General features: G+C 36.4%; 1 protein-coding gene and 1 long non-coding RNA gene across 3 annotated transcripts in view; both read left to right on the top strand.

Moving 5' to 3' along the window:
* Positions 1–20682, top strand: part of flrt1a (fibronectin leucine rich transmembrane protein 1a) — a 98661-nt gene that overhangs the window by 60748 nt on the left and 17231 nt on the right. The window lies entirely within an intron of this gene.
* LOC143714859 (uncharacterized) lies at positions 4077–4192 on the top strand. The gene is made up of 2 exons (XR_013195638.1): positions 4077–4115; positions 4152–4192. It is a non-coding gene; the product is annotated as an uncharacterized LOC143714859 (long non-coding RNA).

Here is a 20682-nt window from a genome sequence, read left to right as displayed (position 1 = left end):
TATGATGACATTTATACAAAATGTTATATACTGCTTCTTGCAATTTTCACAACACTTTTAAAGTTCAAAGTGGTGCAAAAAGCTTGAAAAAAAGCCAGTTTGAACCGAAACAGATTAATTAAAACTAAAGTAAAAGGTTAATGCTCTACCGCATTTGAAAATACCGTACCACACACACTAAACCCTACCCTAAACCTAACCAATACGGTTAACAAAATGTAAAATAAAATATGCTCTTTGAGCTTATTAATCATGACTCAAGTCAGTGTTGTACTACTTGAGCTACAAAACAAGTTTACTACATCATAGAATTGGTTATGTGATACTAACCTCAACATGTACTTATTATTTACAAATCGTGCACTGGTAAAGGTGTTTTGAGGTCATAGTAACCATACAAAAAATAAGCTTTATTAATCAGTAACCTACCCCTGTTGCCCATTTATAATTTGTGTGAAAAGAAATAAAAGTTGTAAGAGTGTTCTTGCCACTAGTGTTCATTTCAGCTGGAAACTGGAGTGAAATGTAGGTACATTTAAAAAATAATAATTAATGCGTTTAATGCATCATCTGGTTTTCTGAGGCTTTGATTATGAGCAGATTCCAAGCCTCCAATGCTGTAATGTAGTGAATTTCATTAAAATCCAGAGTGTTATACCATGCATCATCATCTTAGAGCGGCAATATGTTTGGAAATAATTCTTTTCATAGAACTATTGAAACTTGTGATACTGACATTATATACAAGAGAAAGGATCAATTCGCACACAAAAATACTTACACTAAATGTTTTAATTAGTAATTTAAGCAAAATAATTAATAAATAAAACATTTAGTAGAAGTATTTCTCATTCAAACAGGAGAGCAGATATAGTGATGACAAAGACAGAGGAACACCCTCTGGAGTTACTTCTCATAAATAATAAACCAAAGCTACAGTAACCGAGACGTTTATTATTATAGCTTTATAGGATGATTGAAGTTAAAATTTATCATAAGATACAGATTGCATTTGTAAATATATTTATATGTTATGTGCAATTAATCATGATCAATCACAGAAGCCATGTGCGATTAATTATTTAAAAAAAAAGTGATTCACATGCAGCCCTACTTTTTACTTTAATAAATTACTACTGTATCTTGTGTGTATATCATGATGATTTGGGCACACAATAGTTTGCATTGTATTTTGATTTCACAAGAACATAAGTGAGCCTCATAACAGACAATAGATAAGAGCGCATGTCTTAGAGCTGCCTGCGCTAGAAAGAACATTGCCACTGTCGCTTTTCACAACCGATTACAAATTATAGTGCTGGATTGCCTCTTATTATAATGCATAGCCTGCTCAACAACTAGAGATGTGATGTTTCCTCTGTTTTAGACATATAATAATAATAATAATAATAATAATAATTCGTTGCATTTATATAGCGCTTTTCTGGGTACTCAAAGCGCTTTACAGGGAAGGGGGAATCTCCTCAACCACCACCAATGTGCAGCATCACCTGGATGATGCGACGGCAGCCATATTGCGCCAGAACCATAGACTGTATGGTCTATGACGTCACCCATAGACTTTCTGAATAACGTTTTTTAGGCCGTTTATGGGGGTATGGGCGGCTTCATCTTGGGAAATCCTAACCCCGCCCACTTTCTGGCCAATCCATATATGGGTAAAAGGACGGGCTTTGTGTGAGACTGAGCCAGCCGGTGGACGCGCCTCTTCAGCCAAGCAGCGGCAGCCTCAGCTATCTGTAACGTTATAAGATCGACTGGCAGACTAGGCAGTGTTGCCAACTTAGCGCCTTTGTCGCTATTTTAGCGACTTTTCAGACCCCTTTAGCGAAATTCTTTTCAAAAAAGCGACTAGCGACAAATCTAGCGACTTTTTAGACAAACCTCAGTAACCTCCAGATGTTGCCAGTACTGTTCTGCGAGCACGAGCTCTTGCTTTCTCCCTGCAGTCACTCTCTCTGCGTCTAACTTGTTCAGTGAATGGCTGAGACGAGCAGCAGCACATTCATGTGTTGAGCGCGCGCCAGTTTTTTTGTTTTTCCACGGAATTGTCATTTATCTGCTTCTCTTTTTTTATATTTAAAGAGTTTTGTTTGAACATTTCAATTTCCTTTCTTTTCTTGTGTTTATTACTTGTTAAACTCACTATCACAGAGCTTTCACACAGTTCCCGAACTCTCTCAATTCAGATAATTTTACATATGAAAAAAGTCAGTCATTCACTATCATAGCTACTTGTTCTATTTTCTGACAAAAATAATATAGGTAATGAGAATAGCTTTATTGGACATTCGGCTATATTATATTATATTATATTATATTATATTATATTATATTATATTATATTATATTATATTATATTATTCATTTGGCAGACGCATTTACAGTGTTTCAAACATCAGTTATAACCATAGGTACAGTACCTCGGACGCTAACTTATCTGATGCTAACTGTTGCAATACCACTGCCCACAAACATTGATGCTAAATAGTGCTAACTATGTGAAATAGCCTAGTAGTGGAATGTCACCTACCGGAAAAAATGGAGCGAAGTACTCCTACAGTGTCGGTAAGTGCAGTTTATAGCAGAGCAACCCATTTTATGTACGATAGTTCAATACAAATGTTGGATAACAGAAAGGATAAAGAGGTGGTATGATGTGTTGCATCAGATCATGGCCGAGACGTCAAATTTCAGGAATTCCACTCGGCACAGCCCATTATCAGCTGTCTTTCAAAAAATTCACCCCCCTCACAGTTGTCAGGCACTCGGAACCTATCCAAAAATACAATAAAAGTCCATGGGACCAACCTGTAAAAACATGAATTTATGCTGTGAAAACTGACATTTTAACATGGGGTCTATGGACATTTGCTCCCTTTTGGGACCTGCCCCTAGCGGATTTTCGATGTATTGCAGTTTTTCGCACTTCCGGGTAGGCTTTATTTTTCAGATTAGAATGTTGCCGCTTGGCCAGAACGCCCACCACCAGCTTACTGGTGGAGAGGAGACAGTGATGAAACCAATCAGCATATGGGGATGATCAGGAGGCCATGATGGACAGAGGCCAAATTTGGCCAGGATATCCTTGCTGCGAGCTATTTCATAAAGGGGGGGGGGGGGGGGGGGGGGGACATATATATTTAAAATAGGGCTGTAGGTTGATAAAAAATATTCAATTAATTACACAATACGCTGATTAATTAATTACATTTATCACAAATTAATTGCAAATTTCAATATTTGCTGAGAAACCACCCAGATGAAGAATGAATTTGAATTTAAAGGTGCACCCAGTAATATTTTGTATGTTTAACTGGTTCTATGTTCCTATCCAGCATCTCCAAAGTTGGCATGAAACGGATGTAGTGATAGTCTTTTCTTCTCTATTGTGTCGTTAGGCCTGTCACGATAACAAATTTTGCTGGACGATAAATTGTCCAAGAAATTATTGCGATAAACAATAAAAAATAAAATAAAAGCAATGGACTCTCAGTCTCTGTTAACAAAAAATGCACTTGAATAAATACCAAAAACAATAAATAAAATGGATGTAAACAAAATTGCACTTCAAAAAATATTCAACATTGGGCTTAGACATAAATAGTGATACATTCCATAACAGGCAAAAACTGCCAGTTAGGACCTTTGTAAACAAACAAACAAACAAAAAAAGCCTCAACAGGCCATAGGCAAAAAACTTTTGAAAAATAATTTTGCCAGCACAAAGCTTTTTTCAAATAAAGCAAAAGTGAATTGCAGTTTATGTCCACCAAGCGAGCGAGTGAGGTAGAGAGAGCGCGAGAGGTACGAGTGTGAGAGAGAGAGAGAGAGAGAGAGAGAGAGAGGGATGAGCGAGAGGTAGTGCTGCGCGAATGCGCTACGGCGCTCTGTAATCAAATACAATATTAAATAGGCTTAGTAAAAAAAACAATCGAAAATCAATGTTTGGCGGTCAGCATTGATATTGTGGAGTGGGCCGCCACAAATAAATGAACGTATGGGAAACCCTGCCATGTGACTGACAAGCACCGCCTCCCCACACAAAAGACCATACAACTGGGTTCACCGAGAGCTGTCATCCAGTCTCTTTGGTAGAGAGAGAGAGAGAGAGAGAGAGAGAGAGAGAGAGAGAGAGAGAGAGAGAGAGAGAGACGAGGAAAACAAACAAGCATGCAAATGGAAATTATCGCGGCTTGAAAAATTATCGAGCTCATTTTTTTTATCGTGCGATTAATTGATTTATTGACTATCGTGACAGGCCTAAGTGTCGTGTGTTTGAGGGAAACAGCTTTACAAACAAGAAAAAATGTAGATTTGTTTTTCTCCATCATGAAATGATTGGATGGTTGTGGTTTTGAACGGGTTGAAGGTCCAAATTGCAGTTTCAATGCAGCTTCAACGGCTCTACACGATCCCAGCCGAGGAATAAGAGTTTTATATCTAGACAAACCATCAGGCATTTTATTAAAAAATGTATTAAAAAAATACTTTTTTTACCACAAATGCTCGTCTTGCACTAGTTCTGCGATGCGCAACGCATTACGTAATCACATTGAAAGGTCACGGCTGACAGCGGAAGTACCGACCTAGTGTTTACATAGCGAATGTGCAAAGACTAAGTCAAACGCCATTTACAGAATAAATAAATAAATAAATAAAAGGTAAAACAACGATGTCGGACGTTTTTGAAGTTGAAGGAGAAAATGAGATTAAGTTTTTTCGCCCTACCCTAGTTTTTGAACCGGAACACACTTGACCTTTCAACATTATTACATAAAGTGTGGCGCATCGCAGAGATAGTGCAAAACAAGCATTTGTGGTAAAAAAAAAGAGAAGTATATAAATGTTTATTTTTTAGAAAATGACAGATGGTTTGGCTAGATAAGACTCTTATTCCTTGGTTGGGATTGTGTAGAGCCCTTTGAAGCTGCATTGAAACTGCTATTTGGACCTTCAACCCGTTGATCCCTGTTGAGGTCCACTATATGGAGAAAAATCCTGGAATAGTTTCTTTTCGACTGAAGAAAGAAAGACATGAACATATTGGATGACGTGGGGGCGAGTAAATTATCAGGAAATTTGAATTCTGAAGTGAACTAATCCTTTGTCTGACGTCACGTGTCACAGTTTCCGGGTCCAAGCGCTCTATCACAGAAGCAAACAACATACAGTGGTACTATACACTCACAATGTGCTGTGATATTGCTGAAAAATCATGATCCTTATATTTATCTCCTTACCAAAATCTCAGTTGCCTGACAACATATGTATTTCCATACTCACACAGACATCACCCGTCATCAGCGCTTTCCATGAGGTTATGTAGAGTTAAACAACAAGCTTATGCTGAGTTCACAACATGTCGTAACCGTAATTACAAGATGGCAACCCATGACGTTCTACCTGGAGCTGTTCACATCGTCAGATTTCTGCTTTGCTATGTCAACACTATCAACACCGAAATGAATTTGCAGCTGTCAGGTGGTACAAGAAGGGACTCTGTAAGCTGTTTACTTTCCTTATTATTGTAATGTTATGTGCTTTAAAACTTCAAGCTTGAATTGCTTATACAAGTTGAGAGGTCATGATTATTTTAGCTATTATATGTTGCATTATTATTTGTTTACAACCAAATCTAAGGGTGTGTTCACACTTGGCATGTTTGGTTGGATTAAAATGAACCCTGGTGCCATTGCTCTGTTAGTGTGGTTCATTTGAATGAGTGTGAACGCTGCCATCTAAACCCTGGTGTGCACCAAACAAGTGGACCGAGACACTGAAAAGATGGGTCTCTGTCCGCTTCCAAACAAACTCTAGTGTGGTTTGACTGAAATAATGCAACACGGACCAAAGACATGTAAACGAACCAACAACAGGATGTGATGTCAAAAGATGCGACCCTAAAACGCACAGAATGCTGGTTTTCAGGTCTGAACAGGCGTCAGAACCGTGTCTTCTTGCTGCAAATTTTCACTTGTGTGTGATGGTGCTGTTTTGACTTCTTTACACATTTTCTAAGATCTTTGTGAGTACATATGAAGTAAAAAACCATCATATGTACACACATACAAGGAGTGCATTTAGTCCAGCATACGGCATATGTTTTGCATGTTCAGTAAGTTCTGTCGCAAAATAAATGTCATAAAAACATTTTTTGGGGGGGGGGTTCGGAGTTAAAAATGCTAAGCGAACCTGGACTAAATGTATAATTTTCTTTTTGGTCCGGACCAAAAGAACCAAGATAACCGAACTACATGTGTGAACACACCCTAAATGTATGACAAATGACGTGAAAATCCTGCCGAAGTGCATAATTGTAGTTTCCTCCTCTATATTACGTCCTTGAAGCAAGCTATTTCATAAAGTAATGGTGACGAAATCAGCCAAGCCAAAACTGGTGTGAACAGATCAATGAAGTTGCGTCTGCATTTTAAATCGACTTATCAAGCAAAATGAATCATTACATCCCTAATCCTTACATTTGGAATGATACACTTTATTTTACAGTCCTGGCCTCATGTTATGTACATAATATAGTGCGTGCAATAACTGGGTAATAACTAGGTACTAACCCTGAACCCACCCCTAAACCTAACCTGAGCCCATGTAGTTGCCTTATATTAACCAGTACTTTCTTAGGTCAGTACACTTTAAGTACATGTAAGTGCACTTACTGTAAAATAAAGTGCAACCGTTGGAATCCAGCCATTCCAACTGCTCAGCCCATCAGAATTAGATCAGACTGAGGGATGTGGCAGAGGTCACTGATGGTATTAGACATCAGCAGTCAGAAAGCAGATTATCACTGCATTTTTTATTTGTTTATTTATTTATTTTTTGTATTTGCATGCAAGGCTATCAGAGGATTGTGTCAACTAAAGGAATGATTTTGGATTAAAGAGTTAGAGGAAGTCAGGTTTGTGGATTGCAGGAACTGACTAATGAAAAGAGAATCAAATGAAGATGAATTGAGAGGAAGATTATAAAACGTTTCGGCTCAAATGCAAGCGACAGTGGAAAAGAGAAGCTGAAATTTGAAAAGATCAGTGAAAAATGGTGCCACGATGAAACAGAAGGGCATGAAAGCGACACAGAGAAATTGCGACTCAATCGCCTGCCTCGCTTCTCATGCAGGGCACGTTCGGAAAAGGAGAGAGAGATGACGGGGGTGAGCGAGGGAGGGAGATGTGGCGAGGGGATTGAGATTGTTCGGCCTGGATTTAAACTCACTGCCATTTCACAAAGAATGATGAATTGAATACAAATGCAGTTCTCCTGCTGGATAAAATACACACCTTACTGACTCATCCAGACAAACGCACAAATTGAAAGGCGACATCCTTGTGAATGTGTCATCCCTAAATCTACAGTAGAGAGACAATAACAACAACAGACTGCAAATGCAAATGTCACGCAAAAAAAGTGTTTGGCGCAGAAGTTAATGATGCAATGACACACCTGGCCAAGAAACAGTTTAAATTTATAACTGCTTTTGGTATTCTATAATGGAGACAGCATGTATTCATATACTATTAATGGCTATAAAGCTAAATACCCTCAAATTATACTTTACCATACTTTTTGGAGCAACCAATGGTTTCAGTTTGCAAAACACTGACAGAAGTTATAAAATTAAGTTTCACATATGTTACAAATGACAGTGCAAAGATGGAAAAGAGCAAATTTAAAACATTATTGTTGGATCACTTATAAAATTGACAAGTTTCCCAGAGAAGACATAGTCCAGCAAGCAATTTTGCGTTTAAAAGACGTGTAATAGCCGTCCAAACTCAGCCCTGACATCTAGGCTAATTCTAGGCAAAATTCGAGCTGTCAGTGAAAATTTAATAGATGTCTAACAATAGCCCAAGAAAAGACGCACAGGCTAAGACATGAAATCAAACACCTTGTAATCACTGTTGACTTTGATCTCGCAAGTTATTTTGGCAAAAACGACATGTAACCAAATGCAAGGTTATTTTAGCTAGAAGTGGGTTACTCATAGCCGGACTATATCGGGTCTATAGTTAACCTTGACGGTGAAAGCAGGGAGAATTTATTATTTTTTTCATACCAACACTAACATTTCCTTCTCATGGTTATTATAGAACTTATGCTGCCAACATTTGATTCAAGGTATATTCATTCAACTTAATTTCAGTGCATTTATGTATTGATTCAGGTCATTGTAGTCTCTAGTTACTAAAGACGTGTTCAAATGCTAGGAACAGTGATTAATAGTAATATTAATTGGTTTTAACTGAGGTCTCTGACTTTTCAGTTGACTGTGAGAAGCGTTTGTTTCAATTCTGATTCAGTCTCTGCATTTTTTTTAGTCATGTTATTGTGTAATTTCAAGTGATTTAAAGAGAAACAGCAGATATAATAATTATAATAGTAATATAATCATTATAATTTGTTTTTCGAGCACATGTAATAAAATGCTTTATTCAATTTCCTTCCATTGAAATCTTTAGTTCATTTTCATGGAATGTTCTGAAAAGCTTGTCTAAATGAGAAACATCGAGAGTGTAGATTAGCAAAGGGTCAGCTGTGGTTGTTATTGTCAGTTGTCATTTTTCTGTTTAGGCTGTTGTCATATGGCAGTGTGAGATTAAGATCTGATTTCAGATTTGTGTTTGCTGACTTTACATGTTGGTTAGACACTCTTTTCCTGTAGAAATGGACAGTATATTACCAGCCAGAATAAGATGCTAGTTGTGGAAATCTGACTCTTCATACAGCAGGGATTGAGACATTTTTTGTCCAACCAAAGCAGAAGATACAAGTATACATTTTAAATCTAGCACATATTTGAGGATCCTTTTGCTTAGTAAACTTAGTTTTTTTAATATAATAAACTTTCAGTAAAGATAATTTGCACACAATGAAAAGAAAATTATGTTTGCTTAGAGGTTTATTCGTCATAGCTCAGGTGATTTAATGGAGTTCTTAGTTATGTTATGAACTTTTATTAACTTTTGTATTAACTTTTTTTCTCAGATAGATAGATAGATAGATAGATAGATAGATAGATAGATATATAGATAGATAGATAGATAGATAGATAGATAGATAGATAGATAGATAGATAGATAGATAGATAGATAGATAGATAGATAGATAGATAGATAGATAGATAGATAGATAAAGAAATGTGCCAGTGAATGTCAGATAAAGACATGGAGGGAGTCTACAAAATCTGAACATTCAATATTTATTTTAAACCCAGCACACATATATGCACAGACAATGAAGGACAAGGGCAATACCAAGACCATTAAAAAAAAGAAAAAAAAACTTTATTCATCTAAAATATACATGATGGCGGAAATTAAACAACCTCTATTGCTGCCTGTTTTTAACAGTGGCCTCATTATTTATTAATGGGCATTCCCTGGAATTTCATTTCTGCTCTGTTTAAGATCAAAGCAGTGAATAGAGATGTACATGTGTATGAAAGAGATGTCTTGCCGCTGGGAACCGCACCTTAGAAAGATGAATCATACAGAATCATACAGAAGGAAGAGAGGTTGGGAGCACAGTGTGCTGTGTGGTTTCAGTCAGTGCTCAAAAATGAAAATTCTGTCATCATTTACAGTACTCACCCTCATGTCGTTCCAGATACTTCAGTTAATCTTCAAAATACAAATTAAGATATCTGTCTTTCACTGAAAGTCAAGGTAACCAAAACTCAAAAAAGATCCAAAAAGGTTATAAAGGTGTCGTAAAAAACCAATCCATATGAGCGGTTTAAATAAAGCCTTGTGAAGAGAAATGGTTGCTTTTATATGATGAATTAAATTTTTTGGGTGCACTATGCCTTCAGCATAGACTTGAAGTTAGTTTCAATCTTATTCATCCACAGCATTTCAATCAAGCACACTACATACATATTCATAAACATCCCAAGACAAAGTTGATAACTAAATTAAATGTTTAAGAGAATCACCACTTATTCTAAGGTTTAAAGAGCCTCAGGCAACCTGAGTTTGAGTCCAGACTGAAGATTATTTTCCTGACCTGTTCCTCTCTCTCCTAACCTTGTTTATTGTCTCTTCTCTTTTACTGTCCTGTCTATTAAAATGGAGCATAGCTCAGAAAATATTCCAGTAATGGAGTCTTGAGAGAGATTACAGCAAGAGATTACAGCATTTCTTGACAGAAGAAATAGCAGTCTGCCTGCTTTTTTTTTTTTTAAAGAAGCCAAATGATACCATTTTTCAAAGTCTTGATTTTGTTTTGGGTGTCTACTAGAACAGGTTTTCATGCCTGAATGTTGCTTAAAAAAACACATTATTATTCTTCGCATATTTTACATTGTTGCAGTACATCTCTTCCCAGTCTGTCAGTCGTCTCAGCCTCAGACTGTTGGCTGAACGAAAATGCGTTCCTTAGCGGTCCACCTGGAAACAAAGCTTCCGAAAAGCACAATGTGCTCTGATTGGTCGCTGGACCAGTATGTTGTAATTGGTCAACCGCTTCAAGCGTGTTTGGGAAATGTCACACCCCTTACCATAACCTTAAGTTTCAACATACTACTAAGTCAACTCAACCAACCCAGAATCCCCCCAGCCCCCCCCCCCCCCCACCGCCCCCCCCCCCCCCCCCCCTTTTTTTTTGCACATGCATTAGCCAGGAATTATTTAAATTAGGAACATTTTGATGTGTATGTTCAGGGAGTACGACTCAATACTACAATCCAGGCGTTTCAGGGAGTTCAGAAACAGTGTTCACTGATATAGAGAATAACTTCCTTTTGGTGTGACTTTGTGCTTTGTAACTTTGCAGACCTTTTTCATGCTCAAACAACAACATTATACACAAAAGAAAATGAGAAAAAGCATAACAGCTCCTCTTTTAAAAGGTATACAGTAAGTATGCTGTGCATAGCACGCAATTTTTTGTTCATATGATATACCCAGATGATTTGTACCATTTATGTCTTTGGTCTAGGGAGGGTGTTCAGCTTGTGCTGTTGGTCCTGGTGTTCAGCTTCATTTGGGAGACCTCATTGGCTCATACTATAATCCAGCAATGCTGATGATGTATTATATCTTCAATAATCTTATATAACATAAGCACACTACATGGATTACATATCTTACAATGCAATGCTCTTGACAAGACCTTCCATTATTATTATTTTTTTTATTTTTTTGTCAAATAGGTTTTTTATTCAAACATCAAATAGCCTTAAAATAATTACAGGTTCCAGGATAAATTTTCTTATATGCACAGAAATAAATAAACTCAATAAAATAGAAAAAAAAAAAAACATTTACTATAACCAACACCCCATCCCCCGCCTGTTAATATACAATCCAGTGACATTAATACAAAACACATTAAGGAATAACATTGCTATTGAGGTGGCAGATGAAAGGGTCTCAAATCTTGAGGAACTGTTTAATGTTGCCTTTCAAAAGGTATCTAGTTTGTTCCAGGTGTGAGTAGGCCTTCCATGTTTAATGTGATGGATGAACCACCAAAGCAATATCAGCCGAGAGAGTTTTCTTAAATATTTGATCAGACTGCACAGAGACAAAATCAGAATAAAAAGGCAAAACTGTCATTTAAAAAAAAAAATATCTGAGATTAAAACTGGATGCATTTAAACATGTAACTTATTGAGGTCATTTGATAAAATGTGACAAGATTAAGATAGCAAATGTGGTCATACACAGTACAGCATATTATTTCACATACTGAAATACATATTTCCCACAGCCCTATTCTATTTTGAACATAGTCTAGGTAGTAAAACTGCTGTAAAGTTTACTTGGATCCCAGTTTTAAGTCAAGGCGGTATTATTTAGCTCTTAGAATGATTTTAAATCTGTAATGCAATGTTAAAACTTACAAAGTGAAAATGATAAACTATATTGTAAAAGAGCATTCACACTGACAGTGATTTGAAGCAACAAAGCAACCAAAAGTCATTGTTTCAAATAGATATGACATAACATGCATGTGTGTCGATTATTATTCAATAAACAACTTTGTAATGTTAAATACCGTCTATCCAAATCCACTTTCATGCTATGAAGCTATAATAAAGCCTTAAAATTAAAGAGAAGGTTGACATGAAAAGACGGAGCAGAGAATAGCGCACGTATAATATGCAGGCATTTAACAACATATTTTTTAAATAACACATTTCGAACTGCTGCCAACAAGCTAGAAGCTTTTGTTGCATATGACACTTAAGATGCGTTTTTATTAATGCAAAGTCTTTAGTAACATGTTGATAGCTCCAGTTGTAATATTGTTTTAGTCATTTTTAATAGGCACTACATGGTCAATAAATAGAGAGATTATTAAAAAATAAGGAGATTATAAATTTTTCAAGTTGCACTTCTCTTTAATAAAATATAAAAAGCTTGCTCAGATGACAATTTTATTGCTCGGATGGTGCTCTGTTTTTTGCTCAGGACTTAATAAAAATAAACAATATCTTAAAGTACATACAGTAAGAGAACAGAGTGGGTAAAATCAAGGTAAATAGCATAGATCAGATCATTTAATTTTGGGAGATTTTGATGAGAAATATATTTGAGTTCATAATGAGTAAATCTAGGAAAATCTGAGCACATTTTGACTCTCCTGTGAGACCCTTAAAGTCTTTATCTCAGGAGAAAAGCAGATTTGAAAAAAAGTCTGTATGATCTCTATTTAATCTCATGGGAACCTATGAGAAACAGCTGAGATATTAAAGAGATTCCTTTGTGATTTCCTTTCAACTGGGTGTCCAGAAATGGTCTTCAGTGTTACACAAATACAAATTAAAAGAAGAAAGTTCATATTTTAAAGCAGAATTTTTTTTTCATTTGATCAAATTACTTTATAAAGTGAAGCATACTCTTTGTGCAAAAAAAGAAAAGAAAAGAAAAAGATTTATTTCTTATTCAGTTTTTCACATTTTAATATTCTTTTCTCCTCCAGTTTTCCTCACATGGTTGTCTGGCCTTTTTGTTCAGTCCCCTGCCATTTCGTTGTGGAGGCGAACACAGCTTCGGCGCTAATGCTTCCAGGATTTATTTTTAATCAGAGATTCTGTTGGGACAGACACTGAGCCAAACGAATTCGATGGCAACAGGTTTTGATGGTGGAACGGCTCCTTTAGCATCCAACAGGGATCTGGAATGTGTACTTATTTAACGTCACTCTCAAAGAGAGGCAGGAAGGGGAGAGATAGAGATCTGAAGGTTTGATAGTCAGTAAAATGTAGCTGCGCTGACAGCACACTGCTGACACAAGGAGAATATGAAAACCATTTTTTCTCCCTCTTCCTCAGGTCTTGTTAGGATTTGTGGCTTGTGTACATTGTGTCAGAGAAAATAAGGAGTTTGGAACCACAATGTCTTTTTTAAAGGTGAAGTCTGTCATTTTCGTCTGTGTTAAAATACTTTCTCCTTTCCCACAGCAGTAGTTCTCTCAAGAAACAAAAATATGATATTATTCACACTTTTGAAGTGTCACTTTTGAACCAGAAACAGCGGCAGAAGCGCCTGACCTGGGCTACAGAGAAGCAGCACTGGACTTCAGGCATTTTGGCATTTCCTTCTCCCCAGTCTTCCTCCAGACTCTGGCACCTTGATTTCCGAATGACTTGCAAAATTTGCTTTCATCCGAAAAAAGTACTTTGGACCACTGAGCAACAGTCCAGTGCTGCTTCTCTGTAGCCCAGGTCAGTTCACTCGGGTTGTTCCAAACTTGAAAGCTGTTACTGTTTTCTGTTGAAAATCGTTAAAGAATATACATGCTTCTTCTTTAACATACAACAACAAATAATTGTGGCCAGAAAAGAAGTGGCCCATTCACGTATTTGTCGGATATCAACATACATGATGTTGCAACGCTATCTCACAACCAATTCTTACGAATTCGTACGAGTGATTAAAAAGTAGCTTATTCGTACGAATTCTTATGATTTGTCAAAACCCACGTGATGGGTAGGTTTAGGGGCGGGGTCAGGGGTAGGTCATTCGTACGAATTTATATGAATTTGGCAACTCGTAAAATAAGTATGATTCAGCAAAATTCAAATTGATCAAAAAAACGAATTCGTACGAATTAGCCACCTTGTAAAATTCTTACGAATTGCCGTGAGATCGGATTGGACGTTACTACAACTATGAAACCAAAAGCTATCAAGCAACTTACAGATGGCAGAGCACTGTGTAATGTAATTACATAAAACAAAAAAGAAAATTTACTAGGCCAACGAAAATTCAAATCCATGATATAAATATGTATTAGACCACCAGATATAAATGTCTTATGGCGCATTCGCACGGGATAAGCGAAGCCTGTGATTTTCCTCGAATTTACTGACTTATCTCCCGGATATGATGTCAATAGGCTTGGAAATGTCTTGTTGTTATTATAGGTCGAGCTGTATGATATATCATAAACAGAAGAATGTTCCTTACTGCTATACATGTCATTAATTTCCATCTAACCATTCTTTTTGCTCTTCTGATGGTTTTCAGCTTTCTCTTTCTGCAAATTGTATAGTTGTATGGTGTATATAGCGATATTACCCAGCACCCAAAATACTATCAAAACACTCCAACGCAGCTTCCATTCTTCGCGAAAGATAGATAGATTATAAACGACCCTGCCAAATCACAGATATGCCTATTTGCACGGGACTAATATTATCGCAGGACCTCGGTGTTCGGCCAAATATGGTAGGTCATTTGCGGGGGGAATTTTTACTTTACAAATTACAGACACGGCCGATTCGCACGGGATTAAGATCACAGACAACCTCTGCAATTATTACAAATGACTAGAGGTCACCAGGTAATACTTATCCCGTGCGAATAGGGCTTTAGATACACATCGGGTTGAATGCAGACAAGTTACCATGAGACCACCGCCAGATATAATTAATTGTGTCTGCTTTACTATAAAACACGCACACATTGCCACCACTTTACTAACATAATACAAGCTCATTTTTGGCCCTCTAACAGATGCATTATTTCATTGTAAGTTAGAAAAGCCTGAACTGCAACCGGTGACAAACAATAACAATATTGCGGTCTTCGTGGAGTGGGAAGTTCAACATAACCTAGGATAATATGTCAAATATGGAAAACAAATTGTGACTTTGAAAAAAACTAAAATTATTCTATAGTAACCTAATATATTAATATTAATGCTGGAAAGCCAAAACATGCACTTGGCAATTGTGATTTTTTTTTTTTAACCTTTATATGTTTTAAATGTTTCGCCAATCCAACATTGATGGATCTCTAACTACCGCAATGGTATAAAACTCCCCTGATTTTTTAATAACAATTACAAAAGAATAAAATAAAGCATATGTTGTTACCTTTTCGATTTTGGAAGGGTCCATTTTGAGCAGATGTTTTATATCATCATCACTTCCATTGTCAGAGCTCGATTCCCAGTACATTCAGCATCTGGATCATATTCTCGATCTCAACCTTATTCTCAAAACTGTCATTTAAAATGCCTTCAAAATCAATATTTTGATCTCTGACAGTTTTTCACCAGATCCATTAAGTGACAGTGATATTTGATTGCGTGCAGTACTTGCTCTGCAGTAAATCTGAAAAAAAAAAAGCTATTTAAAGTTGTGTTGATGATACTTGTGTATACTTTTGATTTATGCCTGAAACATCACATTGTGTATCCGACATTGCCACAATGAGGAATAAAGGGGAATTGCACTTATTGATCATCAGAAATTCAATTATTGTTGGCCAGAAAAATATATACTTACACTTTTACATACCTCGGGTCACTAGTGACCCTTTTTACAAAAAATATATTAGAAAACAGACAGACTATAAAGGGATAGTTCACCCAAATGAAATTTATCATCATTTACTCACCAATCTGTATGAGTTTCTTTGTTTTGTTCAACACAAAAGAATATATTTTGAAGAATGTTGGAAACCAGACAGCTGATGGTAGCCATTAACTTCCATAGTAGGTGAAAAAATACTAAAAAAGTACAATCCCATAGGAATAAAAAAAATATATAAGTATTTTTTAAAGACTTATAAAGCATGAACCAAAGCAACCAGCTAAGAGGTGATTTACAATATTAAAAACTTTAATTTTGAAGCAAAAAAGCATCTGAAAACAGATCATTGCTTCATGGGAGTGGATGTTCCCGGCAAGCTTTTTTGGCACAATTTGAGTCTCTGATTGGTGGAATTTTCTATACGGTATCATGGGTAATGAAGTTTTTCACCACAAATTTAGCTGTTAAATATGATAATAAAAAAAAAGTGAAATAAAGTAGATGAATGGCTCAACCAAACCATATGCCATTTATTAACAACCTCACAACACACATTAGTTCTGTCTTCAAAGGCTTATAAGTGATTGTTAAAAATACATTTCTCTATGGAGTTTTTACTTCCGGCACCCAACTGTTGTGCATAGTGCCACTTCTACAATAGTTACAACTGGATTCTGAACTCAGATTGGATAAGTCCCATTCAGAGCACCTTGTAAAATAGCCAGTATACTGTACACATATCTGTACTGCAAACAGCCTATAGTCAAGTCACCTTTACTTATATAGCGCTTTATGAAATACAGGTTGATTCAATGCAGCTTTACAATGATAACAGAAAAAATATTCCATGAGGCAAACAGAGTATATTTCGGCTGTACAGCAGCTAGCTAAATAAATAACTCATTATTTAGCTGAAAAGTTGTTTATTGCAATTTTGTTGATTAATGTATTAAAGCTACGATATGTCATTTTTTTCGGCGCTAGGGGTCGCTAACCTCTTACAATAACATAGGCGTAGGTTGATGACGCAGTGAGAAACAGAATCATGGAACTTGCTGTCAGGCTGATGGATCTAATAATGTTTATGGATGAGTGAATACATTGATGTTTTTAACATGACTGTGGTATGAAGCAGGTCGCGATTGCTAATGAGAGACCGATATCAGCGAATTAAACTTGTGAGGTAACGCAGCGCTGTTTCACTTGGTCTTACGTTACGCTATCACACTAAACAGCATTTAAATGTGTGTTGAAAGTTATAATGTTATTCTATGTGTTGGTTTGTTGACTATATGAGACTCTGAGCTAGATCAACATTAGAATAGCATACTGATCAAATTCTAACATTTTATCATGTTGAGCTAGCCTATATAACATTGGTTTGATTTATGTACATTTGCTCACCTGTCTAATAAAGTAAAGGCAAGATCGGCATCTCGTCAAGTCGAAGTTTGCCCCACGAAATCTCGAAAACCTCACGCTGATATTGATCCTCATTTTAGTTCTCTTTTTGTCCCAAAGTCTGCTTGCCATGATCCATAATGTTTGAACGAAACAACCACAGGGTGCCGCTAAACATTACACAGTTGTCCACATCTGTTGCAACTTTTACTATGGCAGTACGAGCGGAAACCAGGGATAACGCGGATATTATTTCACTGACAGGCAACAAGGTATGGGCACTATTTAAAATTGTGAATTTCTCTCAATTTATAAATTCTTGGAAACATTTAGGATAATGTTAGAACATAATTTAAATAGATATATAACACTATGCAAGTGGTTTTTGGATATTTTGATACCAAATTCTTACATATTGTACCTTTTAAATTGCTTGTTTTTATAATGATAAAATATTGAATATTGGCATATTTTATTTGCCACTATAGAGAAATCAGCATTAGGTGTCTGATCTGAAAAGTTTGAAATGTGTTCTACTTCACAACTTGAACAGGCCATTGTAAAAATATATTGATATATTGATAGTAAATTGAGAGCAGGTGTATGAATAGATTTGACTGGCACACTGCCTGTCTCTGTAAATTGATGGATGGATGGATTAGGCAAATCTTTTAGCGCTATTTGAAATCCACAGTGGGACTGGTATAAAGAGACAACTCATCCCAAAACATCAATCCAAGAGCTCAGTGTCTTAACAGTGCCTCTCACCCCTGTCCTTTCCGCAGCTTTCATTCAAACTTTAATCGCTCTGTTTCCTCAGTTACTTGTAAACGTCGATCAAAATCCCCTCTCTCCTGCATCTGACATTTTCAGTTCCAAAAATATTTACAGCCTGACAGATAATCTGTAATGGCGTGTAACGACTTTCCACAGGGGACGTTGCAGTAGACACGTGATGCAATGAATTTTTTGTTTTAACAGTGTTTGCAGTCCATTTGTCAAAAAGCCAAAATGCAAACTTCTAGATCTATTGAAACATAAGGATGCTTCTAAAAAATACACATGATCTGTCATGGTCTGAAGACCACAACCATTCGCATCTTCTTCAGTATGCAAAGTGGTCCAGTTTTTATGTGACAAGATTGGAGACTATATATATATATATATATATATATATATATATATATATATATATATATATATATATATATATATTATTTTTATTTGTATTTTTTTATAATAACAGAAAAATAGCTAATAGGAGTTTGAAGTGACCTGTTGAGAAAGTTTTCAGTTTAAAGCAAATAAAAGATAAACTTACCTTTATTTTTCTTACCTTCATTAATCATTACAATCAGCAGGTTTGCTCAAAACTCTGAGAACGCATCCACAGTTTGTAGAGCCGTGTGGCTTGTAGCATGCTGTGATATAAAGCAAACAGAGGGGGAAGCAAATATTCTAAATTAGTCAAAACAATTTAGCAAAGATGCAAAAGATTTCATTGACCACATGTATCTATGGGCTAAATTAATACAACAGGAACCTGCTGTTTTTTGACAATACTTTGAGAAGGATAGCTTTGTTTGAATATGTCTAACTATCTAATGTATTTAAAATCTATAAGCTATTTAATCCCTTTTCAGCAAAATATTAATAACTAAAAGATACAAAACAATTAACGAAAATGCAAAAAAATATAAAGCCATTATTTTGGGAAACAGTGACCTACAAATTGTGACATTTACTATTTTTGTATAAACTCACCATTCATTTTGTATGTGACATTACAGTATTTATTATAAATGATTTATCCGTGCACAAATAACTTCCCCTCTTTTTTGCAGCGATCAATCTTTTTTTCTTGTTCGAGAATACGTTTAACTCAGATATATGTCACAATAGAAGAAAAGACTATCACATCTTCCCGTTAGCACTGATAGTCTTTGGAGCTAGGTTTTTGAAAACAATGGGCTGTACATAACCACAGCTAGAACAAACAAGCATTTATATACAAATGGACATGTGACAAAAACCTTATAAGTATAGTATTGCTCTTGTGACAACTAGCCTCAAGAATATGACCAGATTAGTGTATTGTTCTTTTCCAATAAAATACAGTTTTACTACGAGCTACCAAGTGGCAGAAGGGATGAGCCAAAATAATTTGATTTCACTGTGAGTTTGGTAGATGAAGCACTGAAGCGATGCACATGCAGTCATTCAGATGTTCCTCTGGTCCGTCCCAGAGTCCCTGGATGTAAATTGATATAGTCTTGTCCTGCCCTCCCACTGGAAGGAATATTGGAAAGGAGAGAGAGCAAGACACCCCGAGGCGACTGTCTGTCTGGACAGCCCCATTTTTACAATTCCCCTTGTGACTATGCCACACTCCTTACTCGCCTCCACACACGCACCTGAACATCTCACATACACACTGATGATGGCATGCATATATACATATGCCATATACAGATAAAAACATCCACATACAGGCATACAGTGTGTGCACACATACATACAATGACACCAGCAGTGTGGATGGACCAATTACAGTCAATCTGGTTTATAAGCTGTGGTGGGGACAGTGGTGTCCATGTCTGGCACACACATAATCAACATTGGAAAAACATGCCTCTGCCTAGATTTTGCAAAACAAAAACAACAAAAATGTATTTATACATATAATTCACTGCAGTTTCCAGCTGAAATGAACTCTAGTGGCAGTAAAACACCAACAACTTTTATTCCTTTACACACAAATTATGATTACAGGGGGGTAGATTAAGACAAATTTTCATACGGTTCACGAAAGACAATGCTATAAAATATAGCATTGCTGGTCACCAGCATAAGGGATGTGTTTGTGCTGGTGGACCAGCTACACAAACTCAGTTTTGCTTGTGAACAGTGTTACTATGCCTGTCCACCAGCACTATACCAGCTCACACCAGCATAAACCAGCGTAAACCAGCCTGGGCCAACATGGAATTCATGCTGGTTTATGCAGGATTTTTCAGCAGGGTTGTTATGACCTTTAAACACTTTAACATTAATAATACATTTTTTCACGTTCACATCACATAACCAGCTCTGTATTTTTGGATTTTCTCATATAACAAGGTTGCTCTGTAGCTTACCTGGTACACTTGTGATGCGGAGCACACGGATACGAGTCCTGTGAAACAAGAGTCACAATAAAAGAGCTCAATGACTTGTAGAAGCAAGCTAAAATCGTCAGGGCTTTGAGTGAAAAGACAAGTCGAGATCTCAGATGCAGGGAGCAATGCTTTTTTATAATAAAAAATAAAACAAAAACTACGCCTTAGGGGAAAACGCTGGCAGCAGGACTGGGCTGGCAAGGCTTAGCAGCACTTACAAAAAAATAAGCATTCTTAAAGTTAATTTGATTAAGTACTTTAGTCAAGTTCAAGTATTTTTTATTAATACTTTATGTAGTAAGTATACTAATA

The sequence above is a fragment of the Siphateles boraxobius genome, unplaced genomic scaffold (genome assembly GCF_051911475.1).
Source record: "Siphateles boraxobius isolate OS27281-9 unplaced genomic scaffold, OSU_SipBor_1 56, whole genome shotgun sequence".
Taxonomy (NCBI): domain Eukaryota; kingdom Metazoa; phylum Chordata; class Actinopteri; order Cypriniformes; family Leuciscidae; genus Siphateles; species Siphateles boraxobius.
This window is presented reverse-complemented; position numbering and strand designations above follow the sequence as displayed.